Below are 12,972 nucleotides of genomic sequence, written 5' to 3' on the forward strand. Positions count from 1 at the left end.
TAAGATATCTACCTCACAATAATGTGAGGAAAACCCGTTATCATTTTCTACTTTATATTCCATATTTTATTTAAGGGCACCTTGTCTGTGATTGATGAGGAGACCGGTGTGTTTATTTGTCACCATTACGCTAAGAACTACCATGATGAAACTCATCTGTCATACTTTGAATCTAATCAGAGTTGACATATCAAAAACATGTATATTCAAAATCCATATTCAATCAAGATGTGTGTTACCTAGAAATCAATTACCCGGCTGACATTAGTGCACGACTGGTCACCAAATGACCACAGGAAATAATTTAAATACGAAATCATTTGCCTGTCAATCTCACAAGCATAGGTTTAGAATGAATGTGAAATATTGTGTTTTTAAGTCTATTTTGGGTGTCGGGGTTGAGATAATAAAAATGGTTCTTCGAATACTAAAATGAAATCATCAACCATTCATAAATTGTATAGTCAAATTGACTGTCTTTTTCTATCCTTGGATTCTTAATAAATTGGGCACTTTAAAGAATGCTAAAAGAGTTCTGGATATTTTTTTAGTGATTTTATTTTTACCACAAATGACTCGTAGTAAATTGCATTGCATAAAATGGCTATAACTTTTCAACTACTACATTTAATACTCAGAAAGAACCATTACTAAAACAAAAAGAAATTCGTATCTGTATTTTCTCTTATCTGTTATTTGTTGTTACATTAGACTGCTATGAAATCGACCTATTTGTTCAATGCTGAGCATTTATTATATTTTCCAGCAGTTAGTCTGAAGTATGAAGGTTAAATGTAATCACAGTGCAACCATAAGAGTTTAATGACTCAATTGAGTCCCATGTATTTTCAAGTCCTGGCAGGCTTACAATAAAAATAATAATTTGACCAGCCATGACATAACATGGAACACAACAGGCAATAAATACATCAGCAGTTATTGTCAAAATATCTTAATTTTACTACATGCAGTCCAGTAATCTGTCTTCCTAAGAGGGCGGTTTTTCAGTGCTGTCAAATAGGAATCTCGACTCATAAAGGCCCATCTGATCCGCCTCCATTAACACGTTGAGCAGGCAGGACACGCAAAGATACACTCAAGGACACTGACCCAAGCACACACACACAATAACAGTTTGTGCTTAATTATGACCTGACTTTGACTGTGACTTTCATTTGCAGCTTAAACCAAGCGTGGTCCAAATGGGAAAGAATCCATAAAAGTCTTCCCGTGATAATTTGTATTACCAGTTTCTAGCTCGCTGGTATGTCTCATATCTTGTTTGGTTTTGATGTTTGCTGATCTTATGGATTTTTACTTGTCGCTGAGGGTGATAAATAATCACTGAGGATCTACTGCCTTTGATGTAACTTTAGCTTTGTTTACTGAGGCAGATATTTTAATTGCGCTGTGTGCGCAAAGCAGTGAAGCCTCCTATGGAATAATGAGTGTTTGGTTTGATGTAATTGGGTTGTGGCTCAGAATTTTTTTAAATATAATATTTGACTGGAATACAGCCTAACATCCAAAGTCTACCCTGAAATTTCCAAAAGCACAAAACATTGCACACAATATAACACTTAAATAGAGTGAATCAAACATAATGAAGTGATCCCCATTTAAAGGTTGCACTTGCCACTTTGTAAGATGTTTTTTTCCATTAAGTGTGTAGCAGAGTTTGTGTCAGTCTTCATATAAAGTAGCCAACCAGGTATTTCTGTTATTAAAAGAGGCCACTGAACAAGATGGATGAAGACACTCATTCTGAGGGCACATCCTCTTGTCATTTGTCCCCGTCAGTTGATATCCTTCCGGGGACAAATTTACCAGCATGCCGTTTCAGGTGTCCGGACTTGACTGAAGTGCGGAAGACGTTTACCCGTTCTTGCACCTGTGTGTTATTATAGCTGAGCAAACATGGGGCTGGAATTAAAAGAGATAGACGCCAACACGGTGGTTGCACAGCTGCGGCGCAAACGCCGCGAGGGAACAGTTAACGATGACTTTATCTGAAATGCTGTAACACCATTCCAACAAGGACATCCGTGTTCTTCTTAATGCCTCCCTTCACTCTGTAAGATTACTTAAGCCGCCTGTTTTATGGGCAGCAGAGCCCGTCAATTCCCCCAAGCCTATGTAATTGCACAGTGTCGGAGTGCAGTCTATATGATTGGGCTTTTAAGCATGTATCTTTTTTTCAGGGTGTCAAGGATGAGACATCAAGAACCTCATGTAATGTCAAAATAACTACAATTTGTTTTGTGAGTAGTCGTGCTTTTTTGTGCAGTTCAGTGGGATACATACAATACAGTACATAATATTATAGCTTATCAGTCATATGTTTCAAAGTTGTGCCAGTGTAGATGCAAAGAAGACATGATATAACTATAAATAAAACAGAGAACTAATAGTTCGTTGGTTATATCATATTTTCTTTACTTTATGGCTGTGTTCACTTTCAGTGGAAACATGCACATATCTGTCCAAAACGATATTAATTGGTCAGGTGTAAAACTATAAATGTATTTGTTGCGCGCACTAACAGTCCTGTGATGAAGTTTCCTTTCAACATAATTAGTTCCACAGTTTGTTTCATCAGCTAGAGAGGAAAAGTAATAGCCACTGTGGGTAAAATCAATAGGTATGACATTAATACAATACATCAATTCTGATGAGGACTTCTTGTTAGAAAGTGATTGCAGAGGTCCAAACCACAAGTGCGAGTTATCATCTACTAATGAACCTGCAACCAAAGTATGCACTGCGGAATTATTCCTGTGCAGCTCTGCAGATATTCTGTCCCGAGCTGCATGTGGTCCAGGAATGGTGAATTATGTGTTTGTGTGTGTCACAGGTATGGGATTGCATATAAAGCCACAACCTTTCCCTGTCCTCTGTCATAGGTATGCTGCTTCAGAGGGAGTTATAGTATCCAAAAGGTTGCCACTCAAGACTATTATCTTAGTTCTGTGTACGGACTCTATCTCTTGTTACTCACCTAACAACTCATAGCTCACTGATTTTGTTTTTTCTGTGAAACTGAGTATTTAGGAGACAAGGAAACATTTTTATCCAATTTCAGTAGCATTGTGCGTATACCTGGGATCCACTTCAGTGACAAAAAAACTTGATTGGATTCAAGAAATACTATAAAATTAATTATTGTTGTTGAAAAGGGAAAGCTGTGATTTGGAATGAAAAAAAACTAAAAAGATGGAACATTCACAAGCTGTACTGAGGTAATATAAATAGTTTGTGTGTTGTGGCATGTTGTATAGTAGGATCCCTGTACTGTCATGCTTTGGGAGGTCTGTGTGACCTTGGCTTGGCAGCTGAAGTGTTAGTGGGTAGGACATGGTGACATTTGGCAGTCACAGCAACTCAATGAAACATTTCAGCTTCCCTATAACACCCAGAAAGGCTGCAACACTGACAAAAGGCTCAATACTTTGTCAGTATTAATAGCCAGTTGAACCAGTTTATTAATATGGTTTGCATTTGTGTTCTCTAATGTCTCATTAAAAGATTTGTGGTTTTTGTAATGGCACAATGCATTGGTTTGAGTGTTTGTAATTCTAAAATAGTTAAACCAGTTAGGTATTTTGCTTTGCAAAGGCACACAAGCAATGTATATCATTATCTTTATTGGCCTTGTTTAACTACATTTTACTGTAATTGGTGTTATAGCTACCTTCCATCTAGTCCCCTATTATACTTTATATTCAGCAAAAGAAAGGACAACAGGGCAGGCTAAATAAAAACAGCTCAGGATTCATTGTGAGCCAAGATATTCTACCGCCAGGCGCACGTCACCATGGCAATAGAAACGTAAAAAAAAAACATGATGATGGAAAGAAAACTTTTTTACACCTAATCTGTGATGAACACAGACTGCAAATGCAAATTATAATCAGTCTCATGCTATTTCTTTTTTTCTGATAAAACACACATGCAGTTACATTGTGTATTTTGTAAAATTATGGAAGGACACCAGCAAGATTATTGCAGAGAAATGCTTCCCATAAATCACCTTAGTGATAATTACCCCTCTGACATTTCATTTATTGTTTAATTTGAGAATAATGAAAGGGTAATACTATATTTAACGTGCTTCCGTCAAGTTGACAATCAGCCAAATAGATAATTGTGATTCTCGGGGTTAGATGACAACATGCGTACATGATGATGATCTTTTGGCAAGAAAAACAAATCACAGAAAAACATTTCCCACTGTCTTTTGCTTTCGTTGAGCCATTGGAAAGCTTTGGAGAGAGAATCGACCTTCCTTCACCATCCCATGGATCGATCATGCCTCAGCCTTCATCTCTTTCACTTCGATAAAGTCTACCAGCAATGTTCCTTCATATAGCCGGTAGCCCAGTCTTATATATCCCAAGGTGTTAGAGCAATATGACACTCTTTTAGAGACGTTAAGTGGATGGAGAGCAAGGGTGTTGGAGGGGGAGAGGGAATATGGAAACCATGCTTATCTATTAAATTATTCCAAGACAGATGCTTCACTAAGAACCGTTTGTAAATTATTAATATGAACGCTTATAGAAGAATAAAGCATTTACTTACCCACTGACAATTCTAAATGAATCATAGTCAGAGCTACTCATGGCAAAATGACAATTAACCCCCAAATCCCAAGAACAATAATATAATAATATAATCCAATAATAATGGAGACAAAGTAATAGTCGTTACTTCATAAAATATTCAAATTTTCACGCTTCAATACTTAGCCTAACTTGTCAAAAGATTAGTGACAACTGTGCATTCTGTTGGCAAAAGATTTGCAGAAAATTCTGTAAGTTTTGAGTATTTTTTATATTATGCAGGTATCCCGAATGTTACTATGTCCTGTGGGAGTTCATGAAAATACTGTAGTTTCTGTTTACCTTCCGTGTTCATTTTTTTTCCTCAGGCACATGAGCATGCACTGAATATTGTTTTGGTCCATTAAGAGAATGGTTGTGCCTTCAGGGCTCTTCATACACTCCTCTCATAAACAAGAGACACCTTTTAAAGCTTTTTTTTCTCATTTCTTCCACATGATGGATGCATTGAAGTGTACCAACATCTAAAAGTGCGGATCCATTTTCGACATTTTCGTCTTCACACCATTTATCAATGAATACATCATCCTCCCTCCACCGTTCTCTCTTGTCTCTCACGATCCAGTCATCTTTGTCCTACATCTGTCAATATCAGGTGTCCACATCGATGCGGTCATCCCACATATAAAAGACCGCAGTGTCCTGCAAAATATATCTCTATTCAATGTGACATGAAAGGGAAATGTGTATGAGGTGCTTCTGGCAGATATATCGCTGTAAAATATATATAAAATATGAATGCATCTGCCCTGCATAAAACAGTCATGACTTTTTCTAGCCACCCTCATTTAAAAGCAGTTTATGTGGTAAACAAGTGATGGCCTTTACACTTGTTCCATCACACTATCTATCAGAGGTTAGTTTCAATTCAGTGTTGTAACCATAGCAACAGTCAGCACAAAACACACTTTTTGGAAAAGTGTCGAGGGTCACGTATCTCTGGGCATTGTAACCCTCAATGAGTTCTATCACAACTTGAGATTTGAAGCACCCTTTGGTCCTTCTTCGGTCTGAGTCTGAACTACATAATTCTCAGCATGGGATGATCTAATGAGCGAATCAGCCCATCAATACTATGATTGAAAAAACTGTTTTTAAAGTGATCATATGGGGTCTTAATGTTATCTCCTTTTTTTAATTTTATGTAGATGGCTGAATACTGAAGAAAATTAATTAAAAAAACGATTAAAAAGTACAATAATAATGTTAAATTAGATTTGGATGGATAGGATTTTTAAAAAGAAATGTTGTTATAGTAAATGCCAGGTTTCATCATTTGGTAGAAGTCAGCTACATGAATAATGTGTCCTTTATTTAGTTTTTGTATTTTTTGCACCATTTCATTGGACTACTTCCTGTTTGTAAAATATTCAGAGGAAGGGCTTAATTTTCCCACCTGACATAAATTCCAACTACGAGCGACTGAGAATGACCCAGTGGCTTCATTCACATTATCAATGCTCCTCATTGTGTCAGGAAGAGGAGGCCTATTATTACCCACATCTCTTCTTTCTCCAGCACGCCAAACTCGTTCTGGGATTTCGGATGTCACCTCTGATGCGGCTTCCACGTCGTTTGAGCACCCTCCACCGATCTCACCTCTGCTCTTCAGCCGGTACCAATTAAGGTGAGCTTGAGCCAGGCAAATGGCGAAAGTTGGATGACAAACCAAGGGAAAGAGGAAAAGGAAGAAGGTGACAGGGGGGGAGGAGCTGGGGTCTTTGGGTGAAGCAGAGACAACTCAGGGAAGACCTGTGAGTATCTTATTTCAGACCATGTGGTGAGATTGAGCATGCATTCTAATGCTTGTCGCCTTACATTTATGTAAAAGGTGTTGTTTTTGTAACACAATAACATTCTTTACTAGGCTTAGTGGTATATTCATGCTAATTCAGAATATGTTTGTCATGTTTCTGGCAAAATTCAAGCACAACCAATGATTATATGTCTGGCTCTGTTTTTATGCAAAGCAAGAGCAACACACAAGGCAGGCAACTATTGTCTCCAAATTAAAGTCTGGAGACTGGCATCATTCTGTAAATGATGTGCAAAAAGTGTCTTGCAAAAACTAGAATGACCTCTCCACAGTGTTGTCTATGGCAGTGTTTATGTTTGGTGAAAAAAGATTGTTTGACTGCTTTAAGATGCTCGGCCTTATTTACTATACAAGCTTTCATATTCTGGTAGAAATATGATTTTAAATGTTTGTGTACATTTAGAAGACTGCCTAACAGAGGAAAAGATGGAGGCATAGATGGCTTGGTCATTGTGCTGACTCTGTTTTTGTTAAGTTTATTTATAAATAATCATTTCTTACATTCTTTCCTTCCATCTCCATCTGAAACACGCCAAATAATTAATGCATGAAGCTACCACCACAATGTTTCACTGTAGGTATGCATGCTGCTTGTTGAGAACAGTCTTCTGCTTGGTCAAACCTCTGAAATTACAGCAAAAACCATAACCCCTATACTCTCATTTATATTAATTGATTCGAACACAGTGTAACAAAGTTCTCAAAATAATTCAGAGACTTTTTGTACATTTAAAGTGGTAAAATGTCTAAAAAAATTAACACTTTCTCTTTTAAAAAAAGGTTCCTGACCCTAGCAATATACTGTGTAGAGGATCAAGTCATTTTATTCTACTTGACTGGATTGTATTATGTTATCAGGAGTAGAATACTCCTGGTGGGAATAATTCCATTTAAGTGGGTGGGAGCAAATCATTGTGATCATCGTGGTTATATTGGCATTCTTTCATATCATAGCAAATACCATATATTATGTAGTCTTTCAAATCTGCTGTCTTTCCTGCCCCTTCATCTGATGCGAGCTGAATTAGCAGTCACTCACTAATCAGCAAAGCAGCTTCACATCATAGATTTATAGGCAGAAATCTTTTCTAGCTGTCATCGAATGGAATACCTCTCAGTTTGATCAGGAGTGTATGCTGAAACCCTTTCCTTTTGCTAATGGGATATAACATAACTACAGTTTATGCCAATGCAGCTGTCACCCAAAATGATTAAACTAGGTTCTACTTTGATGGTCTATAGTGGAACAGTATTGTTTTTAATATTGCTAGTATTTATATAATTATTACGGCTTTTCAAATCACCTTTCCAGCACTTATCTTTTAAATTGAGAGCAATGCAGACATTGTAGTTTTGAAAAACATCGTATTTGTATATCCTGACCTAGGGCTGCATATCATATAAAGACTACTAGATCATAATTTTCAACATCCCACTGCTGGGGATTATTATTCACAGTAAGTGCATTTCCTCTTTTGTTTCAGTGGTTCTAACTTGTGCTGTCTGGCTGATAAAGATGCCCCGACCAAGGTTTTCTTAGAAGAAAATGAATTATTTAATGAGATTGCACCTTAAACAAAAACTGGAATGCAGTCATTATATTTTCTCCTTAAGCCTGCGCAAAAGGAAAATCACACATTGACACAGTTTAAATGCTGTCTATAATATGTAAAAGACATTTTTCATTTCCCTCTGCTCATGCTCTTGCAAAAGCTCTTTGTTCATTAATAACACAAACCTGCTGTGCCAGTGCATTGTTATTTCAATTTCACACCATTACTCGGTGAATCAAACAGTGTATTAATGATGGAATTCCATTAAAAAAAACGAAAAATATAAGATATTAAAATTAAATCGAATTAGCCACACTTTCAAAGCTTGGTGTGCAGTAGAAGTTTGTCATGATTGATAGATTAGTGATAGACGAATGCTTGTGACCTTTCCGAATGTTTGTCCTCGATCATGGCATCACGTTTAAAGGTTAAAGGGCCAGAGGCCTGACTGAAACTTCTCATGCACATTTGTCAGTGACATAATGATACTACAGACATACTACAGGATGCTGATTTATTGGGCTCTTACACAGAAAATTGCGATATCTGCCATCGAAATGTAGATTTTCTCTGGTTCACGTGATTTAAGTAATGTGGGGATTTGTGTTATAATTCTCATAGTAATTATTGTACCTTTGGCATTTGAGTTTGTCCTGGTTTGAGCAATAGTATAGTATTTGAGACCTGATGGGTCTTGTTTTTCTCCATTTTGAAGATTTATTAAATTACCATATTTTTTTTTATAAATGCAAAGTAGGATGGGTTGTTAACAACATTGTTTTCTTTAATGGCCTATCTCGCTGTTGTCACATTTGAAGTCTCCTTCCCTGTACTTTTTACAGCGAGATAGCCTAATTGCAGTATTTCCACATGTAATGCAACAGACCCAAGGGAGCTTGTTACAGATAGTGGATGGACTATTCGCCATCCTTTCACAAGGGTCCTGTGGTGCAGTGGAGTGATGGATACAGAAGGTTTCCTACAGTCTGCGGGCTATTGATCACACTTACAATAAAGGAAAGAAGGAAATCATGTGCCTGTGTCGCTGCAGGAAGAGAACTTGCTATATTACACATTATACAATGAAGACGAATAGTACAATGTGAGCAGGCTGCAACGTTGGCACAAACACAACAAATGGGAGATTGTTCCAGTTTGATGAGAACTTGAATAAGTACCTAAGGATCGTTTTTATTTTTAGCCACAATCTCTCTTTTTAAGTCTTGCTTGTTGCCAAGCAACACAGTGACTTTTATTTTTTTATATTTTATCAGAGTGCAATCTATTTTATTCATTATCAGTGTAGATACATTGATAATGTCCCAGGAGACTGATCAAGTGCATCTGATTCTGAATAATGCAAAATGGAAATATCACATAGGAGAGAATTCTCCACCTTGACTAGATTTTGAAAACCATATCATGACTAAATTTGGATATCCGTTGTCTTTAAATATGTCAACCATCCATGGATAGTCTTAAATTGTTCTTCTCCAATGGCACCATGTATAAAAATGTTTAAAGGCTTGAGGCTTGTTTGCCCCAAATCCATAAATAACCTGCTTCATCATTAAACCCTTAGGGTTAAAATGGAGAAAAAAAAGTAGTCCTTTAAATGAAAATTACAGTAATTGTTTGAGACAAAAATAACAATTCATTTACAGTTACCCTCTATGCCACTCCCTTCTCAAATGCCACACAAAGGGAAAGGGAGTACAAAAAACACAAGTACACAGACTAATTTAAACCAAATAAACCCTATTCAACTGCTGTGACAGCCTGTCACAGAATGACACTGTGCATTCTTGTTTGATAAGCATGTGTTAGGATAAGAATGTGGTGTTCACAGGTTTGTACACAGCGCTCCTAAAGCTGCCTTTGCATCCATTGGCATGAGGCCAGTTAAGCACCGTGCTCGTTATCTTTGAAAAGTCACCTCAGGAATTTACCAGCAGCCAACGTTTGCTGCGTCAAACTGTATTATGGGTGTGCTTGGCAGCATACAGAACATGAACGCGACTTATAAGGACAGACAGCATTAGCAAGTGATGTGTAATTATTCCACCTGCAGTCAAAGTGCAAATTATGAAAATCCCACTTTGAAATGTCAAAAATAACTCGTTGGTACGCTGAACTGCCTGGCACCTTTGCTGATTTAGTTTTTCATTCACCACTAATGCTCCATTGACATTCTTAGCAAGCATTTACAAATGTCACTGCTTTAAAATATGTATAAAAATATATATGTATATATATATATACATATGTATGTGTGTATAGGTGTCTATACGAAGAAAAAATGCTATATTATTTGAGGATGTTGAGTGGGAGGCATTTAACATTAAATATCTATTATGTATCAAGGTGTACAACTAAAATAAGAAAGAATTATAAATAATGTTACCTCCACTAATTAGCCTACAATAACTGAATCACCGCCACACAGGAGCTGACAGCTTTCAAGTTAATGACATCTCATTAAAGAGTGAAAACACATATGTGCAGGATTTATGTTATTAGGTAAACATCCATGAAGGCCATGAACCCACCGACAATTGTTTGCTCCATGATTGCGTCCGCTAAGTTCATGTGCATGTGAATTATACATGCTGTAGCTCAGAACCTTGGAGTTATTCAGGTGAAAGTTGGAAAATCATGAAAAATAGAAGCTACATTCCACTTGCAGTTCTGCATGAGTGTCTTTATTGAAGTACACTTTCAATTGTGAAGTTTATGTCTGCTCCGATTGTCTTCACACAAATAAATTCACTTTGAATTTATTTCAAACAATATTTAAAAGTCATGCCTGTCCAATTGCAACTGCATATATCATAAAAAGCATCTTACTGTTTTCAGGGATTCTTAGTACATGTTAAATGAATTAGTTGTTAGTCAAATTATACATATTTATGCTTTCACTTGACACTATTTTGTATATTTTACACACAAAAAACCCATTCCTCTCAAGGAAAGTCTTTATGTTTTTCATTCTACTGAGAGCAATTGCTCAAAATCCTAGAGCAAACCCTTAATCGAACACAGCACAAGATGAATTTAATCCCCAAAGTCTAATTAGCGAAGATCAAATTCATAATTACTTATACTTTCCTTTTACAAGGACATACAATTAAATGACTTTAAACCCAGTGAGTATCTCTTTGGTGAGGTCATGGCTCTGACCCTCGATCGTTACAGCGCTCCCAATTCAGTCGAGATAGAAGAAGGTGTAATGAATACTTCCAAACTAGCACTCAAACGGTGGACTTTAATTAGCTAATGAATCTGCAAGCTCCCACTGCCAACCTCTGACCTCGCACCAAAGCCTAATAACTGTGCACAGTGAAATATGTCTCACACAGTTGCAATCATTTCCCAGTAGACTCCAAGCCTATGGTTTAATGAGATAAACAAAATCCTGATGTGGAAGTGTTTGAGTCTGCACTCATGAATCAAACCTAGACACTCAATATCATTTTTAATGCAATGAATTAATGCGTTCTTTAAAAAAAAGTGTCTGCCCTATGATAAATGTTGATTATTATGCCCACAGCCAACCATCAGTGACATTTTCCAATTCATAGCAAAGCACTAGAAGAGAGACCATTAATGAGTATGAAGGCAAAAGTGTTGCTTATTTAAAAAAAGACTTTGATTAGTGGTTGCAGCCATTTGCTCGGTGGTGGAAAAAGTAAACAACATTTTGGCTCCTGTTACAATTTTACCTATACGTAAACTGCAATGCGCAATTGAGCTGAATTTCTCACAGGCAATAGCGCAGTTTGAGTCAATAATGTCTTTCTTTAGGAGTCATAATATAACTTTTGTAGATTAAATTGTTTTCATTTATTTTAGTTTACTTTAGTAGTTATTATGTATATTTTCCAGTGATTTCCCAGTTCCCCCAAAAACTATGATTGAGTTTCCACTGGCACCACAGAAGATTGGGAAACAAATTAAATTGTACTGCTTCACACTTTAATGAAGAAAATCTAAAACTGTGCCTACATTTTCCATACGGCTTTTCTCAAGATAACATTTTCACCGGACTACATCCCGATTCGAGCTGAGCTTTATCAAACTGTCAAAGCGAACCCTGATCTCACTGGAAGTTACTATACATACTTGCTCGGACTAACAGACAATGGCTAGGAATGCAATAAGACGCTAAGTCAAGCCCACATCAAGTCTTGCATTTAAAATGTGCATTGAGTGAGTAAATGACACAATAAATTAGTCAGAATACTAAATTCAGGGCAGGCTGCAGTCTTCCCCCAGGTTATCGTGTGAAAAAAGGCTGCCTTAGGCTTGGTACTCTTAAATCTTTTATCGTTGCTGAGGCAGGCTGATCCAAGCATGGACCCAGGCCATCAATCACAGGCAATCCTCACAGCTAATGGCTTATTCACGATTTCTTGGGTAGCCTAAACCAAGCTTGAAAAGTAGCATTTGGAGTAATTGGGCCAAATCATGCAGGAAAATGATTTCCCTTTAAATAATTTTGCATAATCCAACCATTTTACTAATAATTCATTCATCCAAGAAAAAGTATTGATATACAGTGGTAACTGTACTTACATAAATCTCTAAATACAAAATATTCAGGTTAAAAAATGTCTTACCTTATCTTTATCAGAATTTAATCATTACTAAATTAATGTGTCTATCCGACAGGGTAGAATTTGCCTGATTGAGGTGGAAGAACAGGAGGAAGAACGATGGAGCACATTGCTGCAACGTAGCTCACCCAGCAAGCTCTATGTCAGCTGTGAAACCATGATCCTGTTCTGACTGTGGGTGAGTTTCAGTTTTCTTGTTGTTTGATAAATTCTAGCTATTTAAATAGGACACTGTAATGCAGCAATAGGGTTGCCAACCGTCCCTTGAATAATGGAATCATTCCTTAGTTGTCCTAAAAATTATGCATTTGTACATGATATATGTTTTAAAACTGACAAAAAAACAGCAAAGGCTCATTTGATTT

At 36.9% G+C, this 12,972-nt stretch overlaps 1 protein-coding gene across 11 annotated transcripts in view; it reads left to right on the forward strand.

Annotated features, from left to right (window-relative positions):
* b3gat1a (beta-1,3-glucuronyltransferase 1 (glucuronosyltransferase P) a) overlaps positions 1-12,972 on the forward strand; it is a 61,003-nt gene that overhangs the window by 37,229 nt on the left and 10,802 nt on the right. For 4 of the 11 annotated variants that reach the window (XM_077722678.1, XM_077722681.1, XM_077722677.1 and 1 more), the window contains exons 2-3: positions 6,141-6,249; positions 12,663-12,785. The gene's annotated coding sequence lies outside the window, so the exon portion shown is untranslated. Of the gene's footprint in view, positions 1-6,140; positions 6,250-6,358; positions 6,377-12,662; positions 12,786-12,972 lie in introns of those variants that run through there. The other 7 variants (XM_077722683.1, XM_077722686.1, XM_077722682.1 and 4 more) reach the window with 3 other exon arrangements.

This window comes from Stigmatopora nigra, chromosome 8 (assembly GCF_051989575.1).
Source record: "Stigmatopora nigra isolate UIUO_SnigA chromosome 8, RoL_Snig_1.1, whole genome shotgun sequence".
Lineage (NCBI taxonomy): Eukaryota > Metazoa > Chordata > Actinopteri > Syngnathiformes > Syngnathidae > Stigmatopora > Stigmatopora nigra.